Here is a 13,890-nt window from a genome sequence, read left to right as displayed (position 1 = left end):
ATTATGGAATTTTTGTTTAATTTTTTTGTTTAACTTAGCTGGATTCTTGCTCTTAAAAACATGGCCGAAGGATGGAACCTTATTGAAAAAAGAGCTTAGAGGAGCCTAACTAATATTTGACTAAGAAGAATCTTTGCCACTACCTCATTCCTTCTACATTTATAATTAGAATTATTCATTAAGGAAGATTTGTACCTCCTCTTCAATTTATTGATTTACTCAATAAGTTGATATCAAACTATCAGTTTGATATCCTAAATATTTGTTTTAAGGTAGGTCACATAGGCAGAAAATTCTCTTAGATTACCTTTTTTGACATTGTCTTGAATTCTCCTTCATCCCTGAAGCATTTTTTTGGGGGGAGGATGGAAAAGAGGGCTGGGTTTAGGACTCTGGATTAGAAGTTTTATTCTTTCAGCACTTGAAAAATATTTTGGCACTTACTTCTTGTCTCGATGGTTTCTTATGTGAAATCTGCTTTCATGTCAATTGTTTTTCCCCTGCAGGTAAAGTGTCTTTTTTCTCCGGTTGATATTTTTGACAAATTTTTGAAAAGTTTGCCCACTGTTTCTTCACATACTTTTTAAAATTTCCAGTTCCACTCTCTTCTCTTCCAGGATTCTAGGGATAAAAATATTAGATGTTTCATTGTATCCCTACAGTTGCCCAAAACTTTGTTCATTTGTTTTTAGCCTGCTTTCTCTCTTTTGTTTAAGTTGGTCAGTATCTAAAATTTCACATCTTTTTTTTTTTTTTCATTGATTTTCTTTTTTTTTTAATTTTATTTTATTTTTAAACTTTACATAATTGTATTAGTTTTGCCAAATATCAAAATGAATCCGCCACAGGTATACATGTGTTCCCCATCCTTAACCATCCTCCTTCCTCCCTCCCCATACCATCCCTCTGGGTCATCCCAGTGCACCAGCCCCAAGCATCCAGTATCGTGCATCGAACCTGGACTGGCATCTCGTTTCATACATGATATTTTACATGTTTCAATGCCATTCTCCCAAATCTTCCCACCCTCTCCCTCTCCCACAGAGTCCATAAGATTGTTCTATACATCAGTGTCTCTTTTGCTGTCTCGTACACAGGGTTATTGTTACCATCTTTCTGAATTCCATATATATGTGTTATTATACTGTATTGGTGTTTTTCCTTCTGGCTTACTTCACTCTGTATAATAGGTTCCAGTTTCATCCACCTTATTAGAACTGATTCAAATGTATTTTTTTTTTAATGGCTGAGTAATACTCCATTGTGTATATGTACCACTGCTTTCTTATCCATTCATCTGCTGATGGACATCTAGGTTGCTTCCATGTCCTGGCTATTATAAACAGTGCTGCGATGAACATTGTATTCAGCGGTTCTTTTTCCTGTTTTCTTCATTCAGCTCTTTAGCCCATTTAGTGTTTATTCTTTCCCACCCATCAGCCAAGGCTAGAATTTATTTTTCCCCATTTCTGTCTTCAGATGCCAATTGCAGTGAATATCCTGCACTGCAGACTACATTTTCTTTAAAATCCATGTATATTAAAGGATATACATGTACATTTTATATCATATTGTGAACATATATCTATGTATATATCATATTTAGTATACCTCTATACATATTTATTTTTATGTGATGTCTCTGGGTGGATTTTGGAAGTGGCTACCAAATCAACCCCAAATGGGATAATTTTCTAAGTATTCTCTCTGATCCTTCACATAAACACCTGGTGAATTTCTAAGAGGAACAGCCTGCAGGTACCTGCAAATCTCCTTTGTCTCAGGTCTCCTAGAGTTTGACTCTGTCATGTTAACCCAAAGTCAGTCTTTAGCAACTTAAATATTTTAGTTGAATCTACTAGCCAAATTATATGACCAGGTATCTGTACTAAATAAGCAAATCCTCAAATTCCATTTTTCTTCTCAGGAACCTATCTTTCTTTAGGTTTCTGGTAAGTAGTTTGACCTTCATTTCTCCAATGTTTTTGAGAAAAATCATTAATTTGTAGTTAGTGAAGCTTTTTCTTATTCTAAGGATGGGGTAGCATTCTTCCCAGTGCTTTCAAACTCTTACTTGAAAGCTGAAAAGTGGTTCTGCTTTTAGGTCAAAATTTGAAAAGCTGGAAAGAGAAAGAACAAGATAAAAAGCTATACAAACTACAGAAGGATTTTGAAGTAGAGATATTAAAACCTTAAATCTATTGTCATCTCATCTCAAAAGCACTTTATCAATGGCTATATTAGTTAAATAAGCTAATTGGAAGAGTAGTTGTTTTTGTTTTCCATAAAATCCTGAAGTTTGAATGACCAACTTGAAGAGAATCTGTAAGGAAACGATATCTAATTGGTTTAAGAAAAATCATACAGTATTGAACCGATTTTTTTCCACCTACAGCAAAGCATTTTGAATAGTCTGATTAAAAACAATAGGATTGGAATTGATATTACATTTTCACACAAATAGCAAAAATGATAAAATGCATTAAAGGTAATTGAGTAATTTCTGTGCTATAAATAATACTATTACACACATACAAAATTTAGCAGTACTCTTTTACACTCAATTGGATAAACTAGAACTAATTTTATCACATCTTCTTTAATTATAATTTTGCATTTCAGTGTGCTTTATAAGATAATGTTCCAGAAATTTGATGAAATAGAAGCCACAAGATGAAATATTGATTTGGTTAACTTAACAAATGTTATCTTCCTGAGCAACTGTAGAGTTGTTTTCACTCTTTATCAAACACATTTTCCCTAAAATACAATATTGCAATCATGGGCCGTGCATGAAAATGTCTGTGCATTGTACTAGTGCCAGTGAGTAATCTCCTGTTTGAGGCTATAAACCTTTCAGTTCAGCTGTTCAATGCATGTTTACACAAGCTCACATCTTCCCACTCAACGAAATTTCTAAAAGAGCACAGCTCAGTGAAAAATTGAAGAGAGAATGATGAGTAGAAAACAAGTCTATTCTTAACACGCTATAATCAAATCATTACATGAAGCTCTATTCTTTATTCTGCACTTGGTATGATCGTCCTTCAAGCAAAAGAAAGAGAATGGGGAAAAGAAGTTGGCAAAGTTACAATTCAAAGTAAAATTCAACGTATCTTAAAAAAATAGATGCTGAGTTACACACATACACACAAAAGATCATTAAAGGTAGTTTTCAAATGGTTGTAAAATTTTCCAGATGCAGGTTAATGTGGAATATTTCCATCCAATTAAACTTAGGTGCCATAACTGAAAACCACAGGTATATATTCAGGAGGTAACACATTCCTCAGATTTTAAGCCCCAATATTCAAGAACCAAAAAAAAGCTGAGTTACTAAGAACAAAGACAGGAAAATATAGATAACACCCCATAAATTACTTACTTGGATGAATATTTTCATTCATTACCACTAAATCATGTTTTCATCAAATTACAAAAAAAGTGATCAGAGGTAAAAATCTCTGTTTTATTCTTAGAAAAAATAGTATGCTACAGTGAAAAGCAGAAACAATTCATTAATGGTACTTCCACAGCTGCAAGAAGGGACAAATAATCCCAAATGTGTACCCAACACACAGACAGACGGATGTGTGGTAGGCTAAAAGCAGGTGTTTAATTTCATTTGAAAGATTCTGCGGTCAGCTATTGTAAATGAAATCAATCCAAATCAAGTCTAACCCTGCTTCCTAGAGATTTTTTTTTTTTCTTTTTGAATGGCAAGTTTTAAAATAGTAGTAGTAGTATTAGTTGTTCAGTCATGTCCAACTCTTTGTGATCCCATGGAGTTCAGCCTCTCTATTGAATTCTCCAGGCAAGAAGACTGGAGTGGGTAACCATTCCCTTCTCCAAGGGATCTTTCTGACCCAGGGATTGAACCTGGGTCTCCCTCATTATAGGCAGATTCTTTACTGTACTTTTATTCAAATCAAATCATTTAAAGATGTGAGAATTCAACCCCAATATATGTTCTATTAATTGATAAGCAGGATATATGACTATTGTAATAGTTATTTATGTTATAAAATATGCAAATAAAGTCAACATTTTCAAATATATGTTAAAGATAAACTTTATTGACTTTATATTTGGTACAGATAAACCCTTATTAAAGCTACTGCTCTATCATTTTGATGAGGGCAATGTGATTGTACGTTTTGCAGTTTCTTTTGTTTTCATTTAGTTGAATGGAAGACCTGATTATAACTTCATAATTTAACACTTGGTTTCAGTGTGATGGCTGGAAATACATTTCACAAGTATCCATGTTCATCATTGGCTGCACTTACTAAACTATTTTCAAACTTATAACTATTTCCCATTATTTAAGCAAACATACATATTTATATAATAATATGCATATAAATGTATAGAGTTAAATAGTTCTACATACACACATATTCATATATACATGAACATGCACACACAAAACACACATAATATGTTACGTGTGTCATCACTGCAAGTTCAAGTTCTTTTAGCACTTCTCCCACCGAGAGATGGAAGTTTATGTTCCATCTCCTTGTCTTATCAAGCTTTTGACTGCTTTATCTAAAGGAGAATGGCAGAAGAGATGTTATATGACATCTGAAGCTAAATTATAAAAGCAATGCATTTCTTTTCCATCTTGGTCACTGGAGCTCTCACAGTTAGAATCATGAGGTGACAAGTACTAATTACCACAAGGCCACTTTGCTGTAGGAGAAAAGAGACATATAGTTGTACAAATCATCCACAGTTCCTGATTAGAACTTAAAAGATGGTATCAAATGCATATCCAAAAATCTTAATGTTGGGAAAGGATATTTATTATCCTCTGAGGCTTTGTTAGGCAGGGTAAAATAATATGTTTTTCTTTTCCACATGTTATAAAAAAAGATGTGCAGAGGATATTACTGTGTAGCAGGAGTATGTGATGTCACCTACAGTGCAACTAGATCTTTTTAATGGAGGAGTTATTTGTGTTCTTTGCTTTAAGCAGATATGATGTTTTGTTTTACTCTATTCAGAACTGTTACTGTGCCAATTATAACTTTAATTAAAATCCATTCCTCTTATACATAACAATGATTATTTCTGATGCTTTCTGCTTCAATAAATCTCAGGAATAGTCTTATATATTTATTTTTACCAGATTTTCCTTTTATCTATGGTAACTAATTCTCACTACTATGTTAGCATCTTTGAACCAGAAATTACCATTTCCCCCATTTTTTTAAGTTCAGTAGTTTAGTTCAAATTATTACTTTGCTTAATTTAATGTTGTTGTTGTCATAACACAAAACCTTCTTTACATATAGCTTTGCCTCAAAAAATATCATTATATTTAAAACAGTTAATTCATACATTCTAGAGAATAGATTCAATGAGGATTTCTTTTAATAGACTCTATTTTTAATCATAGTTTTGATTCATATAGAAACATTGTGAAACTATTGGGGACAACTTTTCTGGAGAGCAAAGACAATGTATTTCAAAGTAATTCTACTCTGTCAGGAAGGTAAATATATCATTTACCTAAAAAGTAAAACACTTCACAATGTACAATTATATTTTGGAAGGTATTGTCTAAATATCTTAAAATTTTGATATGGGAATGTAGTAAAATCAAATGTTATAAATAATCCCAATTTATGTTCCATTTGGTTGCTGAAAATATCTAATGTCTATTTCTCCTAGTTCAAACAGTTTTCTTACATTGCCTTTTCAGTTCACTAACAATAATATAGAATTAGATAGTCATTGAGATATATATCTGCATACATGTGTATCATATTTTATATATATACATATGTGAGCTGATGATTTATTCTGAAAAAAAAATTTTTTTCTAAAGCACTTTTGCTTCATTTAAGCATCATGTTTTTATTTCCAAGGCATATGTGACTTTTACTGAAAGTACATTCTTTCAAGATTGATCTCTTCGGTTTGACAGAAAACAACAAAATTCTTTAAAGCAATTATCCTTCAATTAAAAAAATAAATTAATTTAAAAAAATGAGGCAACTCAACCCCCATCAAAAAAAGATTGACCTCTTCAATTCAGTGATACAAAGCATTCAGTTTTTATGCACTTCTTATTCTAAAACAAGATAACAGGTGAGAAAAGCAGATACTAATAACATAATAAAACAATGTTTACAATTTATTTATTAAATAAAATTAACTTATTGATATAGATTCTCATTACTAAAATGTTTATTTCTCCTATTTCAATACTTTAAAGTAGTTCTTATTTATACAAGCTTTTTTTTTTTTTTTCCCCCCATAGAATCTGAATGTTTGTGGCATCTTTCAACTCATTCATGTTTTAGATTCTTCTTTCCTACTTTAATCAGTTATAACATATTTATTGAGCTTTCCCTGGCGGCTCAGATGGTAAAGCGTCTGCCTGCAATGCGGGAGACCTGGGTTCAATCCCTGGGTTGGGAAGATCTCCTGGAGAAGGAAATGGCAACTCACTCCAGTGTCTACAATTTATTTCTTAAAAAATTAACTTATTGATCTATATCAATAGATTCTTCTTTCCTACTTTAATCAGTTATAACATATTTATTACATATAGCCTGAATCGAGAAACCAGTCATCATAAATTCATGGAAGTCCTTGGAATTATTTGTTCTTACTTTGTTTTCCTTTGTCAATGGAAGATCTCTTCCTCTCCTTCCCACTCCCTAACCCCATTTTGAATATACAAGGCTTTGTTTTAGAAATCATTTGTGATCTGGGTTGAGTATTTTTAGAGCCAACAAAAATTTAACATTGCTGTTATGTGTCTTATGTTGAGAAAGACTATATGGAACAATCTGGGACAAGAAGAAAAGGAATCATTGATCAGTGGTTGGGGACTGCTACATTCAGACTGGGAGATGATAGGATAGGTGTCATATACTTATGTTTTGCTTTAAGCAGCCCTAGTTTATGCTTGTTGTCTTCACTTGTCATTCAGTTTAGTATTTTTTTTCAGATTTTCCTTTTTATAGCAAGATACTTTTTTTTCCCTTTTTCAACTTTTCCCAGATTCAGGCTAATAGACACTTAGCTTTTGAGGACAAAGTATGCACTTAATGAATACTTAAGCATTAGATTGCAGTGCCTCAATATTAATTTTTTTTATTGAAATGTAGTTGATTTACAATGTTGTATTAGTTTCATATATTTGTGTATGTATATCTATTCTTTTTCAGATTCTCTTCCTTTATAGCTTGTTACAAAATATTGAAATAATCCCTTGTGCTATCTGATAGGTCTTTGCTGTTTATCTATTTTATATATAGTAAATTTTGTCTGTTAATCCCAAGCTCCTAATTTACCCCTCCACTGTGCCCTCTTCCCTTTGGTAACCATAAGTTTGTTTTCTATGTCTGTTAGTCTGTTTGTTTTTTGCATAGATTCATTTATATTATTTTTTAGTTTCCTCATTTAAGCTGTATAATATGATATTGTTTTTTGCTCTCTGGCTTGCTTCACTTAGTATGATAATATCTAGGTCCACCCATGTTACTGCAATGGCATTATTTCCTTTTTTATGGCTGATATTTCATTATACATATATATACCCATTATATATATTTACACATATATACACATATCCATTATATATATAGCCATTATATATATATATATATATATATATATATACCCATTATACATATTTACACATATATACACATATCCATTATATATATAGCCATTATATATATGATGGATTATCTTCTTTATCCATTTTTATGTCGATGAATATATACGTTGGCTCCATGCCAACACTGGATGTATGTATCTTTTCAAATTATGATTTTTCTCTGGATATTCACCCAGGAATTTGATTGTAGGATCTAACTGTAGCTCTACTTTTAGTTTTTAAAAGGAATTTCCATACTACTCTCTGTAGTGGCTGCTCGCCATAATGGCTGTATCACAGTTTAAGAGGGTCTCTTTTTTTCCCCTACATTTCTCCAGCATTTAATATTTACCATGATGTCCATTCTGACAAATGTGAGGTGATTCTTCATTGTAACTTTGATTTGCATTTCTCTAATAGTGATGTTGAGTGTCTTTTCACATGCCTTTTAGCCATCTGTATGTCTTCTTTGGAGAAATGTTTGTTTAGATCTTTTGCCTGCTTTTTAATTGGGTTGTGTTTTTTGTTGTTGTTGTTTAATTTTTTTTAATATAGAGCTGCATGAGTTTGGAGATTAACCCCTTGTTGATTGCAGCTTTTGCAAATATTTTCTCTGGTTCTGAGGTGTTCTTTTTTGTTTTGTTTGTGGTTGCCTTTGCTATGCAAAAGCTTTCAAGTTTAACTAAGACCCATTTGTGTTGTTTGCTTTTTTGGTTTTTATTTCCAATATTCTAGGAGATAGGTCCGAAAAGATTCTACTGCAATTTATGTCAAGTGTACTGCCTATGATTTCCTTTTCAAGAGTTTTATAGTATCCAGTTTTACATTTAAGTCTTTAATCCATTTTAGTTTATCTTTATGTACAGTGTCAGGAAGTGTTATAATTTCATTCTTTTACATGTAATTGTCCAGTTTTCCCAGTGCCACTGATTGAAGAGACTGTCTTTTCTCCGTGGCATATTATTGCCTCTTTCATCTCAAGAAATTTGATTACGACTATGTGACTGAAATAAAATGGTGACATTTGCATCCATAATGAAAGCTATAGGACTGTGGTCATGTGGACTGCAAATGTGTGGAGTGAATGATAACTTACTTATTTTAAGAAGACTATCTCACAAGAAGAGGAATTCTCACACGTGTCTATATGAAATGCCAGCGATCATCACTTATGGAGGCTGACTTTCCATTTATTTATTTATTTGACTTTCCATTTAGATCAAATAACTTCTGTCCTTGGTGACTTTATCCACATTCTGTTCCAAACTTTCTTTGTACACATGCAACATGGATCAATAGGTGTTGCCTATTGTGTGTTGCCTCCTTAAGTAGAAATTTAATTTATTTTAAAATTTTGTTTCAAATTCAACTGTCCTTTCTTTTCTACTACCTGTCACTCTCATCATATTTTAAAAATGTTTGAACTCTTGAAGAACTGTGTTGGAAATCAATCTACATGCTACACAGAGAATAGATATATTTTTGTAAATAAATACTCTGTATTTTGTTTGTCATTTAGTACCAGTTGGAAATATTTAGTAAAATATTCCATAATTAAAAGAGCAAACACAAATGTTAAGCTTTTAGTGAATTGTAGTTATTAAAGATTTCAAAGGGATAAGGGATAAGATATATCTATAAAAGTAAGAGAGGGCCTGGAAATAGAAAATGAAAAGAGATAAAATATTGAACATGGTTTAATTTTGAAATTTGACTATCTCAAATTGTTGGAAGAATACTTTTATAGAACAGTAGTTTTTAAATGGGATCAACGTATATTCTGTACCAAAGTTGAATAATAGTGAGAAGGGCTTTGACTTTCTAGCCAGCAACTCTAGAATTTATAGTCATAAATAGAACTTAGTCAGTGAGTTTCGTTTTATAAAATATTTGTCAAAGATAGACACTCCAGTGCAGTAAAAAATGCAGCATCTATTAAAATGCTAGGGTTTCAATATTTACATAAGCAAATAAAGGAAAAGAGCTTTAAGAAAATACTCCATTAGTAGAATTTGTTTTGGCTAAACACTTTTAGAGAGATTACTTTTTCAATAAAAAAAATTATGGTTAAAAAAGAAGTATCTCAGTTTCAAATTTTGCAACAATTAAGTATAAATCTGAAGAGAATTTGCTGGTACTTTTATAAAAAATAAACTAATATGATCATATTTGAAAATGGATTTATGAAGAAAAAGTGCAGTAAACATTAGCGACAATTAAGGTAAGAAACTGATTCACATAAACTAATATGCAAAGTACTTTCTCTGTTCATTTTTATTTGTAATTTGTTGTTCATATAATAAGAGTTAAGAATTTAATAAAACTTTATTTTGCTAAGAAGATTGTGCTTCTTTTTAGAAATAATTTTATTTTCAAAATTGTTGTAATATATTTACTACATATGCCTAGATAATAAATTGATATTTTGGTAAAATAAAAATGCTTCAGAATTAGATGAATTTATTTAATTTTATTCTCTTTTGACTCTGAAAATTGCCATGTAGATGATAAGTTATGTAGTCAGTCGTATACTACTCAAATTTCTTTTTGAAATTTTCTTTCATAGTCAGAATAAAAGTAGAAAAGGAAATGGCAGGAGTCATTTAGATTTTTATTTTAATTGAGTGAGTCATCTAGGCTGTTTCTTTTCATTCTAGATGCTTTTTGGAAAACACACTGGAGTAGAAGTCATTGGTCATGAGTGACAGTGAACATGGTACAGATGGGACAAGCTCTGCTAAACGTCCTCTATCATATCATAAATGCCTTAGGAGGGCCTTGACTGAAATCTGATCAAATATTTTAAGTCTCATTTGTAATTGTTGGAAAATTCATTTCAGTTAAGGCAAGGAGATGACAGGCCTGAAAACATGTTAAAGACCAAAAAGCGATCAGATGATAAAGGGTAAATATTTATGAATTGAAAATAAATATCAATATATTAGCAGGTCAAGTGAAAGGAAAAGAACCACAAGGTATTGATATCTTTCTTTTTACAATAAATTGCATTATTGAGGACCTGCTGTATGCTAAATTGCATATATAAGCTGTTAAGAGTTATAATACCTATTACACAGAGTGTATTGTATAAGTAGATGTTTAAAGGTTAGGAAGATATAATCATTTAGGAGAGTTCAGGATAGGTCACATATAAAAATTGAGTGGTGGAAAATAAGGAAAAGATCTCTGAAAATGTTATAATCCTAATTTAAAAAAATTTAAAAAAGAAACCTTCCATAGGTAAATCCAAGTCAGGAATGAATTCTCAATATTCTAGTTTCTGAGTTGCACTGATAACTGCTCTGCTGAGGCTGGCTGAAGATCTGAGATTGTCATGGAAGCATAAAATGACCTGCGACAGTCTTCAATTAGAACAGCATGGTTCTATATTCCCAAGGACCTGATCTTCAAAAGCAATATTGCAAGGCTGAAATCTGTCACATTAGCATTAAAAAATGTACATATTTAGCTGTCAGATCTCATCTCCCTCTGAAAGAATGTCTAAGCTTTGCTATTCCTAGCTAGATCCAGACATAGAAACCAAGGGGATTCTTGATAAGCTGGCAACAGAACAGAGTCTCATCTCCATGCATAATCATCTTTAGGACCTTATGGAAGAAAATAAATTTATAAAGTTTCAGTGAGTTGAGGGGACAATAGGAAAGTTAGCTAACAAACAGCAGAAAATCAAAACATTGCCCATAATCTTGGAAGAACAAGATTTCCTTTATAAAATCCTGAAGTTGAGAGCTGAATCAGAGATAATATGTTTCATGTCAGACTATATCTTAAGAAGCCTTGTGTCTCTGTAAATGAGCTACATCCAGGAAAAAGCCAAAAGTCAGCAGTGGACCACAAGAAACTGCTGAGGAATAACATAATATATAGAGTATATGTTCAAGAAGATTTTCCTCCTAAAGGTCCCTTTCTGTGAGATCTTAGCAAGAAAGTCAGAACCTTAGATCAAAGACAGAGAAGGACCCAATGGATGACAGGACATAGATAGCATTGCACCAGGCCCAGGGTATCAGTGGTGGAATAGGCCTGACTGTACAAAGGTACATAAGTGAGCAAGGAATCTCAAGGCATAAACAGAGTGTAGACAAAGAGGATTTGCAAAAGAACCTGATTAATTCTAAAGATGCAAACCAAATACTCTGGTTATGTAAGACAGTCCTCGAAACAACCCAGCATATTTCCTTTCTGAAGATAAGGTTAGAGAGAAATCTTAAAACAACAGTGTTAATCAGTTTCTTATTTAAGTATTATGGGATCAGCTGAGCACAACATTGGTTAAAATAGGGAGCCCATGAAATTGATGTAACAGCTTTCTGGGGTGTGTGAAAGTTCTTTTTAAATTTTTCAATTTTATATATAGCAGAGAATATAGACATGTAGGACACAGATGATTTAAATCCAATCCCAGATAAAAACTCTTCCTGCAGAAATCAGTATGCAATGTATAATCTACAAAGAAGAGAGATGTTGCATGTGTGGTAATCTAAACAATTCACTCATGAGGCAGCCTGTAAGGTTAAGACAAAATCCATCTGAAAGAGAACATACCTCTATGGAAAGACAGTAAAAAACACTAAACCAACACTTAACTTAAAGCACTTAACTTAAAACTTACACTTTAAAACTGAACACAACTGAGAAATTACAACTTCTCTCCATTATAAAGAATGCAAAGGACAGGATGACTTGAGATAATAAAAGAGTATGATCGATGCAAACAAAGAGGCAAACAATAGAATGGTAAAGATTAAAGATATCTTCAAGAAAATTAGAGATACCAAGGGAACATTTCATGCAAAGATGGGCAAAATAAAGGACAGATATGGTATGGACCTAAGAGAAGCAGAAGATATTAAGAAAAGGTGGCAAGAACACACAGAATAAATATACAAAAAATAACTTAATGACCTAGACAACCACAATGGTGTGATCACTCACCTAGAGCCAGACATCCTGGAGTGCGAAGTCAAGTGGGCCTTAGGAAGCATCACTACAAACAAAACTAGTGGAAGTGATGGAATTCCAGCAGAGCTATTTCAAGTCCTAAAAGATGGTGCTGTTTAAGTGCTGCACTCAACAAGCAAGCAAATTTGGAAAGCTCAACAGTGGCCACAGGACTGGAAAAGGTCAGTTTTCATTCCAATCCCAAAGAAAGGCTATGCCAAAGAATGTTCAAACTACCACATAATTGCACTCATCTCACATGCTAGCAAAGCAATGCTCAAAATTCTCAAAACAAGCCTTTAATGGTATGTGAACCAAGAACTTTCAGATGTTCAAACTGGATTTAGAAATGGCAGAGGAAACAGAGATCATATTACCAACATCCACTGAATCATCAAAAAAGCAAGAGAGTTCCAGAAAAATATCTATTTCTGCTTTATTGACTATGTCAAAGCCTTTGAGCATGTGGATCACAACAAACTGGAAAATTCTTCAAGAGATGGGAATACCAAAGCACCTTACCTGCATCCTGAGAAATCTGTACCCAGGTCAAGAAGCAACAATAAGAACCAGACATGGAACAACAGACTGGTTCCAAATCAGGAAAGGAGTACATCAAGTCTGTATATTGTCACCCTGTTTATTTAACTTACATTCAGAGCACATCATACAACATGCCAGGATGGGATGAAGCACAAGCTGGAAACAAGATTGCTGGGAGAAATATCAATAACTTTAGAGACGCAGATGACACCATCTATATGGCAGAAATGGAAGATGAATTGAAGAGCCCCTTGATGAAAGTGAAAGAGGAAAGTGAAAAAGCTGGCTTAAAACTCAACATTCAAAAATTTAAGATCATGGCATCTGGTCTCATCACTTCATGGCAAATAAATGGGGAGATAATGGAAATAGTGAGAGACTTAATTTTCTTGGGCTCCAAAATCACTGCAGATGGTGACTGCCGCCATGAAATTCAAAGACACTTGCTCCTTGAAAGAAAAGCTATGACCAACTGAGATGGCACATTAAAAGCAAAGACATTACTTTGCCAACAAATGTCTAGTCAAAACTATGGTTTTTCCAGTAGTCACGTATGGATATGAGAGTTGGACCATAAGGAAGCTGAGCGCCAAAGAACTGATGTTTTTGAACTGTGGTGTTAGAGAAGACTCTTGAGAGTCCTGTGGACTGCAAGAGGATCAAACCAGTCAATCCTAAAGGAAATCAGTCCTGAGTATTCATTGGAAGGACAGATGCTGAAGCTGAAGCTGCAATACTTTGCCCACCTGATGTGAAGAACGGAC

The sequence above is a fragment of the Bos javanicus genome, chromosome 20 (genome assembly GCF_032452875.1).
Source record: "Bos javanicus breed banteng chromosome 20, ARS-OSU_banteng_1.0, whole genome shotgun sequence".
NCBI lineage: Eukaryota > Metazoa > Chordata > Mammalia > Artiodactyla > Bovidae > Bos > Bos javanicus.
The sequence above is the reverse complement of the archived record's forward strand: the minus strand, read 5'-3'. Positions refer to the sequence as shown.